This window comes from Acinonyx jubatus, chromosome C2, assembly GCF_027475565.1.
Source record: "Acinonyx jubatus isolate Ajub_Pintada_27869175 chromosome C2, VMU_Ajub_asm_v1.0, whole genome shotgun sequence".
Taxonomy (NCBI): domain Eukaryota; kingdom Metazoa; phylum Chordata; class Mammalia; order Carnivora; family Felidae; genus Acinonyx; species Acinonyx jubatus.
The window spans coordinates 74,389,720-74,407,526 of record NC_069384.1 but is presented as its reverse complement, the minus strand read 5'-3'; the positions used below and the strand labels follow the sequence as shown (position 1 = coordinate 74,407,526).

The 17,807-nt window shown below is 43.9% G+C and overlaps 1 protein-coding gene and 1 non-coding gene across 3 annotated transcripts in view; both read right to left on the bottom strand.

Annotated features, from left to right (window-relative positions):
- MB21D2 (Mab-21 domain containing 2) overlaps window positions 1-17,807 on the bottom strand; it is a 114,547-nt gene that overhangs the window by 39,665 nt on the left and 57,075 nt on the right. The window lies entirely within an intron of this gene.
- Window positions 2,328-2,532, bottom strand: LOC113600020 (small nucleolar RNA SNORA73 family). The gene has a single exon (XR_003421000.1). It is a non-coding gene; the product is annotated as a small nucleolar RNA SNORA73 family (small nucleolar RNA).

Below are 17,807 nucleotides of genomic sequence, written 5' to 3'. Positions count from 1 at the left end.
ACCAATATTTGCAAATTTTATTCCACTTAACCCAGAGAAAGTGCCAGGTCACATCTCTGAATCTCAAACCACTTATGGACTCCAGAAAAGACATGATAGCAATTGGATGTAATCTCTTAAACATTTCAACAGTCTGTTGGTTTCTAAAAGTTTTAGACACCAAAAATTGTTTCTAGTCCTAACTCTGGAATTAAACTAAAGAGTTAAATGGATCACTTCTATTATTGTTTCTGGCTATTTTTCACCTGTTTAACTATAAAGAAAAACTCTGCCAATTTATAGATATACTACCCTTGATCCTATAACTCATGGTGAGAAAACTGCCCTCCTTTGGGAGAGCAAGAAGAAAGTGTTGAAAAAGCCCTCTCCCTCGACAAAAAGCTTTTGATTACAGAACATCACTATTTTGGGAATGTTCTTAGCACATCCCGGTGAAGTACCATCATATCCTCTCCTCCTTGGAGCTTGGAAAAATGTCATACCACTCCTAAGTTGGGGTGTCTCAGAGGTGTTGGAGTGAGGCAACACTGAGGTCAGAAACTATGGTTATATACTCTGATTTGTCTTTGAGCAGATGTAATTGAGTTATAAATCAAGACCTAATTATAAACATAGTGCAACCCCTCTCTAGCCCTCCACTTCTTTTAATATTAAATAGGGGCATTATTTGAAGGTCTCCTTTATTGCTAGCATTTTGTGACTTTAACTTTGACTCTACTGAACTCCAGAGATAATCTCAGAACTTTTCTCTGGAAAAGTGGGGAAACAACCAGATGCCTCAAGGGGGCTGATTCTATCTGTTCTACCTCTGCTATAGATACCCAACACTGCCCCACATCTACCCCCAGCCAGTGCTTCACAATGGATCTCTAATAATTGTGAAGGTAATCTGGATGCTTGTTATGGGCTGAATTGTATTCCCCCCAATTTGCTGTTCTGAAGCTCTAACCCCCAGTATCTCCAAATGGGACTATATTTAAAGATGGGGCCTTTAAAGAAATGATTAAGTTAAAATGACACCATTAGGGTGGGTCCTAATCCAATTTGTCTTGTGTCCTTATAAGAAGAGGAAGTGGGTGGGGCACCTGGGTGGCTCAGTCACTTGGGTGTCCAACTCTTAGTTTCTGCTCAGGTCATGATCTCAAGGTTGGTGAGTTCAAGCCCTACCCATATAGGGCTCTGAACTAACAGTGCCTCCTGTGTGCCCTCTCTCTCAAAAATAAATAAATAAACAGTTAAAAAAAAAAAAAAAGAAGAAATTGGACAAAGAGACATGAGGAACTCATGTACAGAGAGGAAAGGCCATGTGAGGATACAGTGAGAAGAAAGGCATCCGCAAGACAGGGAGAGAGGTCTCAGGAGAAACTAAACCTGCTGACACCTTGATCTTGGATTCCCAGCCTCCAATACTGTGAGGAAGTAAATCTGTTGTTGAAGCCACCCAGTCTGTGATATTTCATTAGAGCACCCCTAGTCAACTAATACAGTGCTGATTTATTCACTGCTTTAGATAACAACTTGGATCACAGATGTGTCTACATCTCTCCTTTGTCTAATGGGAAGACTTGAGTTCTAAAGCAGGAAAGTGACTTTTCCAAGGTCACATACTTGCGTGGTACCAGAAGAGACTTCAGATCAAAGCTCATGGGGGAAACAGGAACACTCAACACCCACCCCCAACCCCCAGACTTTTTCTCTTTAAAAAATGCAGATCACAGGGGTGTCTGGGTGGCTGAGCATTCAACTTTGGCTCAGGTCATGTCTCGTGGTTCACAAGTTCGGGCCCTGTATCGGGGCTCTGTGCTGACAGCTCAGAGCCTGGAGCCTGCTTCAGATTCTATGTCTCCCTCTCTCTCTGCCTCTCCCCCACTTGGACACTGTCTCCCTCTCTCTCAAAAATAAAATAAAACATTAAAAAATTTTTTAAAAATGCAGACCAGGGGCGCCTGGATGGCTCAGTCGGTTGAACGTCCGACTTCAGCTGAGGTCATGATCTCGCCATTCCCGAGTTTGAGCCCTGCATTGGGCTCTGTGCAGACAGCTCAGAGCCTACAGCCTGTTTCAAATTCTATGTCTTCCTCTCTCTCTCCTCGACTCACGCTCTCTCTCAAAAACAAAAAAACAAACAAAACAAAAAAAAATGCAGATCATACAACAAACATTGACACTTGGCAGAGACATCCAGATGGTATACATCACAGAAGTTATACCCAGTATTTAGTCACGATGTCTGAAGAACTAATTTTATTTGTTTCTTTTGTTTGTTCTTTTTTTGAGGATCAGAGTCCTATTTAGGAGCTTACTAAAAATTTACCTTTCCATATGCTAGATGTTGCCTGTGTGATTTACCTCTTCGGTCATCGTACACAGATCACCAAGAAACTGTAAGAATATACAGGTGCAGACTCAAGGTCCAGCTCTATCACCACCATTGTGGAAAAGCACTGTACATCACAGGACAGAGCCCCAGTCTCCTCTGTGGCACCTGGACAGTGCCCAGGGACAGTGACCTCCCAGGAGTGTCCACGTTGGATAAAGAAGTGATTTTATGTTAGGATTAGAATATTTCACCGAAGAACTAAGAACACGTCGCTCTGCTTGTGCCAGAACTCTGTCAGCATCTACTGAGCGGAGTGTGGGACTAGGACTTCTTCCTTCATTTTAGAAGGCCAACAAGTGTCCCCCAGAGTGCTCTCCATAGCTATCAATTCTCCTCTGTGCTCCTTCCTTTCCCAAAAGAGCCTCCTGAGATCTGTATACATGGGGAGACACTTAAACAGAAACATGCCTAATTTTGAGACTAATACCAGGCAGTAGACTCAACATTTGCATTGGAACCTCTCTTCTCTGTTCTTGGTCCCACGTGATGCCTGAACAGACAGTCTCGAGCCCTGGTCTGACATGGGCTCCATGCCAAGCACAAAATGGAGCTTGTAGGGGGCATCGAGCTGCAGATCTGACAACAGTTTTTCATTCCAAGGCATGCTCCCCTATCACGGAAGACATTAAGATGAGGCCCTACAAGAGAACTAAACCAAATTAAATCTTCATGATCAGAACTGAAATAAGGGGAAAGTGTTCTCGTTCACTGGTTCCCAAACAGTACTCCTTGGACAAGCTCAGGCTGTCTACATCTGAATCCTCTCAAAGGGGTTTTTGGAAATGGAAATTCCAAAACCCTGTCCTTAGAATGTTCCATTTCATAGGCCTGTGTGGGGCCTTCGATTGTGGGTTTTTAAATGATCCCCCAATGATTATATCATTTGGAAAACACTCAAAACTGCTGTAGATTTTCTCAGAGTTGAAAGAAAACAACAGAGAAATAGCTGGTGTCTATAAATCACAGTTTGTATCATTGAGTCAGTAACATCAACGACATGAAGCATAGGCCCGGAGCTCTTTGGGGTTCGTATCCTTTCATTTCTATATTACTTTGTGTGTTATTACATAACACAACACCCAGAACTTAAAACAAGCATTTCTTATCTTTCAGTTTCTGTAAAGTGGGAGTTTAGGCATGGTGGGGCTGGGTATTTCTAATGCAGGGTCCTTGGTGAGGCAGCTGTTAAGTAATTAACTGAAGGCTTGACTGGGGTTAAATAATCCATTTCCAAATTCTTGACCAGAGGCCTCAGTTTCTCACCACATGGGCATCTCCATAGGACATCCTAAGTGTCCTCATAACAGGGCAGCTAACTTCCCTTGGTGTGAGTGATCCAGTAGAGAGAGCAAGGAGGAAGCCATGGTGCCTTTTATATCTAGTCTCTAAAGACACACATTGTCATCTTTACTTTTTTCTACTTGTTAGAAATGGGTCACTAAGGCCAACCCACATCCAAGGAGAATAGGCTCCATCTTCTGAAGGGAATGTCAAAGATTCTGTGGGCATATTTTCAACTACCATGATTTCCAGTGCCTGTCAATGTCTGTCATATTCTGAGAATGGAATGGAAACTAGAAACACAAAAGCGTCTACGGTCTTGACCTCATGAAATATGGGAGCAGGAATGAAAGAAAGAAGCAATAATAGAACCAAAAATATATGATTCCCCTTTTATGAAGTCAAGCTAGTGAATGCGCAGTTAAGTTAGGGACAGAGGCAGGGAAGTGTACTAAATTAGAAGTCAAAAAGGCTTGGGTTCTTGGGCGATAAAAAAAGCGTTGGGTTTGAAATTCTGCTTTCCCAGTTTGAGCTAGTTACACCATTTAGTCACTGAGCTACTACTACCCTCTCTCTTTACAAAATGAACAGGACTTACTTCTTCATGGTGGTAAATGAGCGGACTTGGGGGCAGGGATGCTGTGAAGTCACAGACAGAACCCATGCAGTACTGGGCAAATAGCTAATGGCTTTACATACTAATAACTATGATTGTCACCATGTTTGTTGTAAGTGAGGGTATACGTATCAGAGGGTAATGAGGTCAGCATGCCAGGTCGCTTAATTCCTTTTGCATATATCCTCTCTGGATTTGTGTACTTTCCCTCCAGGGGCAAAGCAACCCTTGGGTGCTAAGGAAATCCTATCAAAAGGGACACTCCTCTTCCTGCTCCAAACTGTGTTTTCTTTCTGATGTCGGGTCTTACCCGCGGCATTCCTAGGAATTATGTCTGGGTAGGCCCTGTAAAATGTACCTAAACTGACCAAAGCCACCTGACCAGGTAACTTCTCTCAAGGACTAATAATTGCTCCCCTGAAGTTTTAAATGCCCATTTATATTGGCAGGGGTGAGAGGAAGGAACTGCAAATAAATATGGACGTTTCTGGAAATATTTTGTGCTTGCAGGTATGTCTCCACATGAATATTTAAGTATTATTTGCATATAGATATAAGCGGACATGGAAACAAAATAGTGAGAGAGAATACTACCGTCATCAGAATGGGAACTTCCTCAGAGCTCCAGAGAAAAGAATTTGACTCAGAGTACAGCTGCTCAACATAATGTCAATCTGGGGCACCTCGGTGGCTCAGTTGGTTGAGCGTCCAACTTTGGCTCAGGTCATGATCTCATGGTTCACCAGTTCAAGCTCCACATCAGGCTCTCCTGTCAGCACGAACCTGCTTCAGATCCTTTGTCACACCCCCCTCTCTCTGCACCACCCCACTCGTGCTCTCTCTGTCTCTCAAAAATAAATAAACATTTGGGGCACCTGGGTGGCTCAGTCAGTTAAGTGGCAGACTTCAGCTCAAGTCATGATCTCACGGTTCACGAGTTCAAGCCCTGAGTCAGGCCTTGTGCTGACAGCTCAGAGCCTGGAGCCTGCTTCAGATTCTGTGCCTCCCTCTCTCTCTCTGTCCCTCCCCCGCTCAAGCTCTGTCTCTCTCTGTCTCAAAAATAAATAAACATTTAAAAAAATTAAAAATAAATGAATAAAAATTAAAAAAAAGAGAGAATGTCAATCTATGCAGAAAACAACTTATAACCACCTCAGAGTATGAAAGTGTCTAAGAAATCTCATTCCCAATTCTTTTTCAAATCCCTTTCTCATCCTCTCCTTCTCCCCAGTGTTTTTGGACTCTTTGAAGAGATCCAAGAAATTCCGCAATTTCGGGAAAATGCACTGTGGCGAGACATGTAATATTAAACCACCCTATGACCGTGACGGGGAAAAAAAATAAACAATGAAAAAATACCCATGTAGAGATAAAAAAAGAGCTTGAAAAACCAGTACTCAAAACTTTTCCAGGCCTAAGGGGTGGAGGACATACCTAAATCAAGAAAAAAAAAAAAAAATGTATCTTCAGCCAGTAAGTCAAAAACCCAAAGGACCATTACTAGAATAAGTCTAAATGCCCCCTGCAGACATAAAAGATGATCATGAGAGGGAACACAAAGCTCGAGGTGTTCAAGTTTTAGAAAGCCACCTGTCGTGTTCCCCTTTTTGCAGAGAATAAAGGAAGAATGACTGAAATTAGAAACACTTGTACTCATTCCACATTTTGAAAGCCAACTATGGGGGCCAGAGTTTTGTTCAAAATGAAAAAGAAAATCAAAGCTCCTTTAATTCCACCACCATAACTCTGTGTTCGAAGGTACAGCAAGGACTTTCCTTTTCCTTTTTTCCCCTTTTTTTCTTTTCTTTCCTTCCCTTTCCTCCACCCCACCATCACACCAGGCTCCCTGTGGACGGAGTCATGGTATCTAGGACGATTTATCAGGAGATATTCCAATTTAAATTATGACTTAATCCCACAAAACCCAGAAGACCAAGAGTCTGTTCTCATTTTGTCTGAAACACACGAGCAAGGTTTTGTGATAGGCAGTGTCTTGTGTGTCTTGCGGTAGAAGGTAACAGGCGAGACTTCCTGGGATGACCACACAAGAAAAACCTGCTGAAATGTGACACTTGTACGGGCCTCTGAAGCTCCCTTGTTTGGTAGAACAGGCAGATAAATCAGGGGCTTCACTTAAACAATTGCTGAACAGATGAAAGCCCAGAAGATGAGATTTCAATTGGTTGGGACAATCTCTTAGAAACTTTTCCCATCTTGGAATTGCTTTATACAAATACTTCCCTATACCGCTGGCTGCCCCCAAGTTGTTCCTCTAAATTATCACCAAAGCTGATAGACAGGATGCGGGTTGTAGCAAATATTTTACAGAAGTCATAATCGGCAAATCATGTGTAAAATGAAAAACAAAACAAAACAAAAAACACCTAAGTTTTAGATCAGAAAAGACCTGGGAATGAATTCACAAATTCTGTCATATAGTAGCTGATTGACTTAGATAACTAATACCTCTGGACCTTAGTTTCCTGCATCTGTTTTAATTAATTAGTTTTTTAAAAAGCCCAACAGATTATTGTGAAGACGAACTAAGCAGCTCTGTGAAAAGCACTTTGAATGAAGTATGGGAGCAACAGCAGTGAATGAGACCAGTCTCTGATCTCTAATCATCCCTGGGACTAGCTGGAAAAACAACATATACATGCAAAAAGACAGGGCAGGGGCGGTAACCAAAACCCAATGTGGTCCCCAATGACCTCACTTTCTGTTAGTCACATCTTTGAGTGGTCTTCCTCCACAATGTACCACGGTTGGTCAGTGGGCCCAACAGAAGTGATGGGTTTTACTTCCAGGATTAGGTTACAAAAGGCACTGCAGCTGCCATCTTTGTTTGTCTTTCTGATCACTCACTTTGGATAAGCCAGCTGCTATGTCATTGAGTAGTCCTATGGAGAGGACTGAGTAGAGAAGGTCTGGGGTCTCTTGCCAAGAGCCCCATGAGTGAGCCTAGAAGTGGATCCTCCACCCCAGTCAAAACTTCAGATGGCTGCAGTTCTGACTGACAGCCAGACTACAACCTCAGGAAAAATCCTGAACCACAACCACCCACCTAAGTCACTTACGGATTCTTGACCTTCAGAAACTGTGGGAGACAATATATGTTTGTTGTTTTACATTGTACAGTAATCTGTTACACGGCACTAAATAACCAATACATTCAGCCACACTAAGAGCTGCAAGGTTTGGTAGAAGAAATCCCTGAAACCTGGGAGTTCTTAGTCACACAAGTAGGTTTTGAAGGGAGGATGAGTTTGTGAAGGGTGGGGGACTCCATACTGCAGACATGAATAATGCAGACACAGGGGCAGGGAAGTGTCAGCCAAGGGTTTTCTTCTGACTTGGGCAATGGAGTAAGGGTCCTTGAGCAAGGGGGTGACTAGGCAGTAACCAGGATTGGGAGATTTGACTGGTGGGCACGGACAATATAAACCCAGAAATTCACACAGGAGCCTTTTGTAATGATCCAGAGGAGGAAATAAAAAGCAGAACCAGAGAGCAGCTGAGGTAGGAATGGAGAACAAGAGGGATGGTGTGAACACGGTTCAGCATGTCAACCCTGGCCTCTCACAGCCGCCTGCCAGAGACCAAGGTTTCTGAATACTCACTCGTCCATTTAATCTGTGTGCATATTTAGTCACGTGCCTGAGGACAAAGCTACCACGGGACACATACTTCAGTCAAGGCGCCACCATTCATGTGTATAACATGCTCTTCTGGTATACAATACATTGCCTACGAAATTAATGCCATAAATATTGTAGACATTATAGACACAGAATTAGAGTAAATGGGTAAGATCTGTTTTCCCTTAAATCACCTCAACCTCAAGAACTGACTCCAAATGACACTGTTATCTTTACTAAAGTCAAATACTAATAAAAGAGGACCCACTGTTGGAGTGATCCACAGGCCTTTCAAAAACAATCCTTCACAACAGTGGCAGGTCTGAGGAGGAAAGCATGGAGAAATGATATTGGTTTTATCAATCTTGTCCGGTCATCCTATGTAACAGGAGAAAAATCATCAAAATGCCAAAGGAGATTCAAAGCACATTTAGATTGTGGGATATCTGGGATCTCAGGGAAGTGGATGCCATCCAATTACTCAGAGGTTTTTGAAGCTGCCGCCCACGTTGGGTGCATTTAGGGCCATTCTAGTGAAATGGACAAAAGGGCCCTACTCTATGGCAGACGGTCCTCAATTAACAGTCTCAAGGGACTGGAGGAAAGGAAGCCACATGCCACTGGGGTGAAAAAAGCACACCCAGATGCACAAGGCTAGTGCCCACCTGGTTTAGTGCAAGTCCGACAGAGGATCAGTGGGCTCACACTCATTTCATTGCTAGGGAAACTGAGGCTGCTCTGGCCCAGGTCACACACAGACTGGAGAGTAGATCAGGACTAGCATCCTGGTTTCTTGAACTCCAAGCCCAGCAGTCTTTCTGTTTCACGTGATCCCACAGTGGAAAGGAGGAAGATAAAGAAACAGTCTTCCAAAGAGTCTCCGATGAATGAACTGTGCTCAGAGATTTACTGATCCCATGCAGAAACAAAACCTGAGCCCTTTAACTCAGCAAATGTCAAGCATCTTCTATACACCCAGCAGTCTGCACAGTCCTGTGAGATAAGGATTGGTATGTGAGCTGAGGGAAGCAAGGATTGGGGCAGTCTAGCAGAGACAGAAAGTGGTCACAGCCGACTAACCAAAGGCTGACTATTGGGGGGAAGGGGGAGCAGACCTAATGGAACAGGTGACATTCAAAGGCCAATTAGTGTCCTGATAGGGAGGCAGTGGCAAAGGCCATTCACAGAGCCTGGAAGACTGGCTCTGTGGTGGCCTGAGAGGGAGATTCCTGGGAGACCAGGTGCAACGGGAGGCTCAAGCCAAGTTGAAGACGTTTGGGATTCCAAAAGAAATTTGAACCTTACCTTACAGACGGTGGGGAAACATGTATGCTTTTACTAAGGAAGTAACATGATTCAACCCTGGCCAAAAAAGTGGCTCAACCAGCCACTTCTGGAGCTTGCCAGAGGCTTGCCCGCCACTAAGTCAGCCCTTTTGGTGGAACTACAAAAGACAAACACCGAAAGCAAGCTCCTTCCTGTCTGAAAGCAAGCTCCTTCCTGTCTCCGGTATGTTGTAGCAGAACGCTGATCAGGCTTCCCATGAGGCAAGGTGCTAAGAACCCAGCCTCAGTAGCCCGTGCTTCTCCTCCACCTGCTATGATGACCCAGGACTGTCACCACAGCCCAGGGGCCAGCTCTGCAACCGCATACTGTGCTGGCACTACAGAGATGCACCCTTCTCGGTTCAAAAGCAATCGAGGTAGGGACATTTGCTCATGAAAATTGGACTAGTTAAATTCACAGAAATATAAACATATCTCTGTTTGGGTGACACTAAAATCTGTCAGAGGAAGTGTGTACATCATGCACATATAAACCAGAGCTGGTGAGGGAAGAAAGTGCTCTGGACATTGAAACAGAACACCATGGGGCGTCTGGGTGGCTCAGTTGGTTAAGCGTCCGACTTCGGCTCAGGTCATGATCTCGCGGTTCGTGAGTTCAAGCCCTGCGTCGGGCTCTGTGCTGACAGCTCAGAGCCTGGACCCTGTTTCAGATTCTGTGTCTCCCTCTCTCTCTCTGACCCTCCCCCGTTCATGCTCTGTCTCTCTCTGTCTCAAAAATAAAAATAAACGTTAAAAAAAAAAAAAAAGAGAGAAACAGAACACCTGTATTCCCATCCCGGCTCTGCCACTTAGCAGCTATTTTGCTTTCCTGAGCCTTGGTTCTCCCATCAGTAAAAGAGAAGTAAATACCACCCTCCTTGTCCACTGGTCAAGAAGACTATGGGAGAGAGGTGCCTACACAGTCCCCAGCCCAGGCTTGCCAGCAGTCACGGATGGCACCTTTCCAAGCATATCCTGGAACTTGCCTGCCATGTGTACACTGAGTCCAAACCACCGGACTTGGGCCAGAGCACCTTGCTCTCCTGACTCCTTACAAACTGTGCTCACTTCATCTACTGATTATGAAACATGCTCTTCTGGACCAGAGCTGGCTATCCACTCAATCCTGTTCCTTCTATGTCTGCCTCCCTTGGCCAGAACCCTACACCAAAACCACCTGAATGGCTTCCTCCCCCCACCCAGCCAGGCCTTCTCGCTTACCTCATTCCTGCCTCTGTGGTAATCCGGCCTGGATACACAATGCCCATGAATGTTCAAGTTTATTTTTATTTTACTTTCAGCCTTTTAGGACGGAATGAGCTTAGACAGTTCGTCTCCCTGCAGCACTCCATACCTTCCCCTCTCCTTCCTTTTCACAAACTGATGGATGGGTAAATTAGCAGATGATGCCACATAGCTATCGTGATGCCAAAGCTCTAGATGCAATCCCCAAACACAGGTGAGGGAGGTAAACAACATGGCACCACCCACCTCTGTTTACAAGCAGATCTCTCTGCCTTCCCCCACCCCCATCATTTCTCCCCTCTGGCAAATGGAGCCAACAAAACCCACTGAGCGAGATCAGGTGGAGTCCGAGGACACCCCTACTCTGTGCTCCCAATTTCCAACAGGTTGGGAACTCCAGAGGGAGATGAGATGCGTCAAAACCCTTCCCCCCAACAGGACCCCTTCCCCACATTAACTCCCATGGCCAATCCCAGCCTGTTCCTTCACAAGGACACCATTCTTACCCACCACATTTTGCCTGAAAAAGAGAAAGCTGAATAAGCAAAGAGCCTCTCTTTGATCTGTAGGAGAAAGTCCACTTCTAAGCCTCCCCTCTATCAACCAGGCAGCTGGCAGCCTCTCTCCTTATTTCCTCCAAAGGAATGCCAACAAGACGAAAGCTCTGGCCAGTCAGTTCCCACTTGGAACTTTTACAATTGGTGATTAACAGCCTCTTAAATAAGAATGATCCTCTACTCACTATAGACTTGGCTGCTAAGTAAATCTGATTCAAAATTAAAAGAAACACATGTATTCATTGTCCCATTTTCTTGGGAAGCTCGAAGTTGCAGACTAAGTGATGAAGAAGCATAAAGAATTGTGGCAGAAGGATCATAGGGTGACCAGCACACATTCTTCAAATGACATAATTTACTGAGTAAGGTTTTCTCCTTTTGTATTTAAGAGCCAAGGAAAAAGAAACTGCAACCACTTTCATCAGTTACGAATCAGAGGAAGAGCAATGCACCATCCCTAACTCAGGCAAATGGTCTTGGCATCCAAAAAGACTCTCTTGTCCCAGTACGGAGTCACTGGTGATCTTTGTGGTAGAGCCCATCTTGCATCAATAATCACGACTGCCATTTGCAGCACATTTCCTCTCCATCCCCTGCCTTGGTGGGCATCCACATCTATGCTCCAGTCATAATAAATTTCTACCACAGGACAGGAGGGTGGCAAAGGTGAGGAAATTCTAGGCCTCTTTAGTCCATAATTCATATCTCAGCTGTTAATGTTTCTTCACCCTGCCAGGTTGATAATCTCTGCCATCCACTCCCCCCACCATCCCCGCCCCCCAAGCACTGTGAAGGCCTCACTGGAAGGACGTGTCAAATTTCACTCTGGTCACTCCCTTTGCCCTCCACCAGAGGCTTCAAACAAGTAGTACACAAGAGTCCACATCTGCATTATAGTCTAAAATAATGCCTTTAGCCAAATCATTATAAAGATCTCATTGAATACCCAACCTTCTCAACTGTCTGAATTATACCGTAATCATAGCCATCACCTAATTCTATCAGTTATGTTATAAAACTTATAGCATATCTTAGTATTTCATAAGTCTTTCTCCCATGCACATTTGATATGCATATAACCACTGTAATAGAAGCAATAGTAAAGACATTAAAAAACAGTATTTATTAAGTACTTACTAGATGCCAGGCTTAGAGCACTTCATACATATTATTTCAGTAGATTTTCCTAATAATCCTATGGCATAGGCTGTTTTGGCATTTTGTTTTATTATTATTATTTTTTTTAATATATGAAATTTATTGTCAAATTGGTTTCCATACAACACCCAGTGCTCATCCCAAAAGGTGCCCTCCTCAATACCCATCACCCACCCTCTCCTCCCTCCCACCCCACATCAACCCTCAGTTTGTTCTCAGTTTTTAACAGTCTCTTATGCTTTGGCTCTCTCCCACTCTAACCTCTTTTTTTTTTTTCCTTCCCCTCCCCCATGGGTTCCTGTTAAGTTTCTCAGGATCCACATAAGAGTGAAACCATATGGTATCTGTCTTTCTCTGTATGGCTTATTTCACTTAGCATCACACTCTCCAGTTCCATCCACGTTGCTACAAAAGGCCATATTTCATTTTTTCTCATTGCCACGTAGTATTCCATTGTGTATATAAACCACAATTTCTTTATCCATTCATCGGTTGATGGGACATTTAGGCTCTTTCCATAATTTGGCTATTATTGAGAGTGCTGCTATGAACATTGGGGTACAAGTGCCCCTATGCATCAGTACTCCTGTATCCCTTGGATAAATTCCTAGCAGTGCTATTGCTGGGTCATAGGGTAGGTCTATTTTTAATTTTCTGAGGAACCTCCACACTGCTTTCCAGAGCGGCTGCACCAATTTGCATTCCCACCAACAGTGCAAGAGGGTTCCTGTTTCTCCACATCCTCTCCAGCATCTATAGTCTCCTGATTTGTTCATTTTGGCCACTCTGATTGGTGTGAGGTGATACCTGAGTGTGGTTTTGATTTGTATTTCCCTGATAAGGAGCGACGCTAAACATCTTTTCATGTGCCTGTTGGCCATCCGGATGTCTTCTTTAGAGAAGTGTCTATTCATGTTTTCTGCCCATTTCTTCACTGGGTTATTTGTTTTTCGGGTGTGGAGTTTGGTGAGCTCTTTATAGATTTTGGATACTAGCCCTTTGTCCGATATGTCATTTGCAAATATCTTTTCCCATTCCGTTGGTTGCCTTTTAGTTTTGTTGGTTGTTTCCTTTGCTGTGCAGAAGCTTTTTATCTTCATAAGGTCCCAGTAATTCACTTTTGCTTTTAATTCCCTTGCCTTTGGGGATGTGTCGAGTAAGAGATTGCTACGGCTGAGGTCAGAGAGGTCTTCTCCTGCTTTCTCCTCTAAGGTTTTGATGGTTTCCTGTCTCACATTCAGGTCCTTTATCCATTTTGAGTTTATTTTTGTTTTATTATTTTTTTAATGTTTATTTATTTTTGAGAGGGACAGAGTGACAGTGAATGGGGGAGGGACAGAGGGAGAGGGAGACAGAGAATCCGAAGCAGGCCCCAGGCTCTGAGCTGTCAGCAAATGACACAAACCGTGAGATCATGACCTGAGCTGAAGTCAGACACTCAACCGACTGAGCCACTCGGACACCCCGGTTTTGTTTTATTTTTATATCTAATTACCTGGTACACTTCTCCTTCTTTCTCACCCTCCCCCTGCCACCCCCACCCCCGCCACACCACAACCACATGCTCGGGTAAATGTGCTCATGTGCATAGAGACAAATCCACACCACTGATCCCCTTCCTCATCCACCCACAGTATTACCCCTGATAGAACTCAGAGATTTGGAACCCCAGACAAATCTCTTTTGATTGGAAACACACCAAAAATACCTGAACAAAGAGGTCATGCAGTTTCATTTAAAACCGGAGAAATAGCCATCATTTGACCAAGCTGCATTCAGGACACTGCTGGAAAGGGATCCCTAAGATAACAAAGCCAGGGACCATCTATCACTTCTGCTCCACATATCATAACCTTTAAGTCTGTGGTCTTATTGGGACTTAACCATGTTTACTTTTCTATCACACCTGCAGCAAGATGTAAGAGTGTGGCACAAGCCCAGACAGGTGTATGCATGGGCACCTTGACTCCTGCAAACATTTTTATTAAATGCCAATGGATTTTTCTCAATGTAAATTTATTTCAGATCCCCCAGATTATCTGGTTTCCAGGTTCCCTGAACCCTTTTATTTGGAGGTAGCAATTACAGCCCAGTTGGAGAAGACTAACCACCACATGGAGACAGACACTCTGGAAATACCCTGAAAGGAGCCTCTCCTGAGTCTTTATGGTCTCAGAGTCACAGAGCTGGAAGATAATCACATAGTTATTTGTCAAAACAAGATCCAGCTGATCGAGTCTCTGAGCACCAACACTACTTTTCCTGATTAAGTGTTGAAAATAAAGTCATAATCAGGTAAGGTCATAGGTTCTCCATTTAATCACTGAGAGATTAAGAAACATATGATCCGTCAGGAAAAAATCTTTTGGGGTCTGCTTAACAAACACGACCTTGCTCCTTCCCTGGAGATAACCAGACAGTAAAAAGATCATGGGCTTTTGAGTAGATTAGAACTAGGTCCAATTCTTGGCTCTGTCACTAACTCTCAGTTAGGGATCTTGGGACTGGTGTCACTCAAAGGCTAACTTTCCTCATTATAAAAATAGGAATGAGATCAACTTGCCTAAAGAGTTGGATTCAACAAGAAAGTATGGGATAGGACAGTTCTTGATTCACAGCAGCTACTTTACCTTCCTTCATTTTTAGGTTACAACAGTGGAACACCCTTCTTCACAAAGCCCCAAAGCCAACGTTCTTGTAGGAAAAACAACTCCCAGCTCAAAACAGCACATCAGGTGCCTATCACAGTTTGCTTTACAAACTCAATAACCTTAGCTGACAATTTCCTTTAACTACAATAAAGCTAAAGCTAAAGCTGTGTGCAGAGCACCTTCCCCAGAGAACCAGAGATGGAAATGATAATTTGGATGCTATCTGAAAAGTATTAACGGTTGGATTCACTTTACATTGGGATGAATTATTCTAGCCAATAAAGGCAGGTAAAATTGACACAAATGAAAGCCCCATCCACAAAATTCAAATAGGAACTCAGTCTGGGCTTAGCTTCAAAGCCCTGAGCACTCTCAAAAATAAAATATGACCAGCCAAAGTAGATTTACGTCTCCAGCTGTAACATGGACATCAGCGGCAGCTTGTTTACATTTATCGGCCAAGAAATGCTCTTCCATCTGGTCGCATACCCAGCATTACACACATATTTCAAAGCTATTCAAATATTTCCTGTGTGAAAACAGAGAGGTTATTTCATGGAGACGAATTTGGAAGAAGCCGAGTGCCAAATATGCCGTAAAGATCCTGCTTAACCCACAGAAACTGACATTTTCCTTTCAGTCTGCCAGTTACATGCCTACTCCGCTTTTTAATTCATTCGCCCGCCTCTACAAACATTTGCATTGACATTTTGCCAAGGAACTAGCCCACACATCAGTAATGGGGAGGGGAGAAGGGAGTACAACACACGTAGCGTGAACTTCAAACACCGGAGGCATCTTTGAAGACTTCTGGCCCAGAGAAGGCCCCACATCAAGCCAGAGAAAATAAGTGGCATATGTACTTTTATACAACACTATTGTATACTTATGCTGTAAGAGGGGGTCCATTCACAGACTACTGACTGACCTACTTCCTCCTCCAAATGGAATAAGAGACCCAGTCTTTTGCAGACTATAAGTACCCCCTTTGAATTCATACTTCTAACCTGAAGAAAACCTTCTGAAATGGAATAAATCAACCTACAGAAGGTTAATAACACATTAGCATCCAGATGCTATGTGCTATATACATACATCTGTGTTTCTTATAGTCTATGCTGAAAGTAGGTAAATGATTCAGTACTGATTACTAAGTCTTCCTATAGCAAACAAAATCCAAAGCCTGGTCATGTATAGTCAGCAGCAAAAAAACACATCCACCAGGACCACGGCATGGCAAAGCTTCGGTTGTAGAAGGTATTACCTTCCCCATGAGGCTCTGATTGACCACAGACAAGTAAAGAAATGTATTTGGAGGGTCCCTGAGGGTCTAACAGAGGACTCCAGAACTCCCCATGTTCCGGATCTACCACATGCATGCTTTTTAATTTTTTGAGTCATCTGTCTACTCAAAGCAGTGCACTTAGCATACTACAGGTTCAGTATCATGGTAAGAGTCTCAATGCTGCAGCCAGAGGGAAGATTTTAAAGCTTATGTCCCAATGTGTCACTCCTCTGTTCAGTCCTAAAAGGCTGTCATTCCATTCAGAGGAAAAGCCGGGGTTGTCCCAATGGTGGAGGGGTGAGAAGTCTCTCTCTCATCCCACTATTTCCCATCCATGCTCACACTTGCTACACTCACCTCCCCGCTATTCCGTGAGCATATTCAAATTCTGCCCTGGGAGGAAGACCCTTCCCCTGATGTTCCTGTAGCTCATCTTTAACCACCTACAAATTTTTGCTTCAACATCTCCTTATTCTACTTAACATTCCAACCTCCTTCCATTCCCTTGACTCTGCTCTGCTTTTCCTTTTAATGACGCTCACTGTACTAAATAAAAACAAAATGATAATGTTATTATCATGCCAATCATATATTGTCTTCTTCCCCCCAATTGAATATCTAAATTCCAAGAGAGCAGGAGTCCTTATCCATTTTGTTCAATGGTGTGTGTCTCAGGTGCCTAGAATACTTCTGGGCACACGACAGGGCCTCAAATATTTATTGAATGCGTAACTGAACTGCCAGAGACCGACGTATTCTATCACAGAACAACTCCCAGGGGCTCTACTAAAGCAAAGACTAGGCCTAGAGAATACCACGTCCCAGGACATTCACTCTGTGATGCCATCAGAAAGGACCTGGATGGCATCCCCCCAGCCAGTTGCTGGACAGAAGCTCAAGCAGAGTAACTGAAACATGGATAGACTTGGGCAAGACCTACACCGCCCAAAACGCAAGTATGGCATCACTCACTGCATGTTTCCATGCCCACCAAGGCACCTCACTGCATGGACTCTTCAAGTCGAGGTTTCAGGGTCTCAAATCTGGCACCCACCCATGGTATCTCTCACTCATTCCATCACTTATCACACATGTGAGAAGCTGGATATGGCCCTTTGCCCTGCATGTACTCCTCTCTACATTCCAGCAAAAAAAAAAAAAAAAAAAAAAAAGCTGCTTGCTCTCAAGTTCCTGCCTGCCCAGCCCCCCCAGGTGCACGTACAGTCTGTAAACTTCTGGCATCAGGCTCAGCCCCATCCACTGCCTAAGTCAGCCCAGACCAAACCTGGCAGTGAATGGGAGCCCCACCCCCACCTCCATGTGGCCTGATCACTTGTGCTGGCCTGAATCCACTGAGTCCCATAACCCAAAGGGCATGGAAGAATGGTTCAGAGTGTAACACACTTTCTGTCTGCCACACCAAACCACAGGCCAGTGCCAACTCTGAGCTACTGACCCCCACAGTAATTTAAGGCCTGGGTAACCTTCTCCTTGTTTATGATAATTTAAAATATGTCTTATATCCTCTGACTTGCAAGGTGGGAGTGGAAGGGTGGGTTATGGGGTGGTTAAGAGCACAAGACGGCAGTTACACCAAGCTTGCTCTGCCGAGTGTTAGCTGTGTGACCTATCTATGCCTCCTTCCTTTGGTATAAAGTGGTGATTATAAGT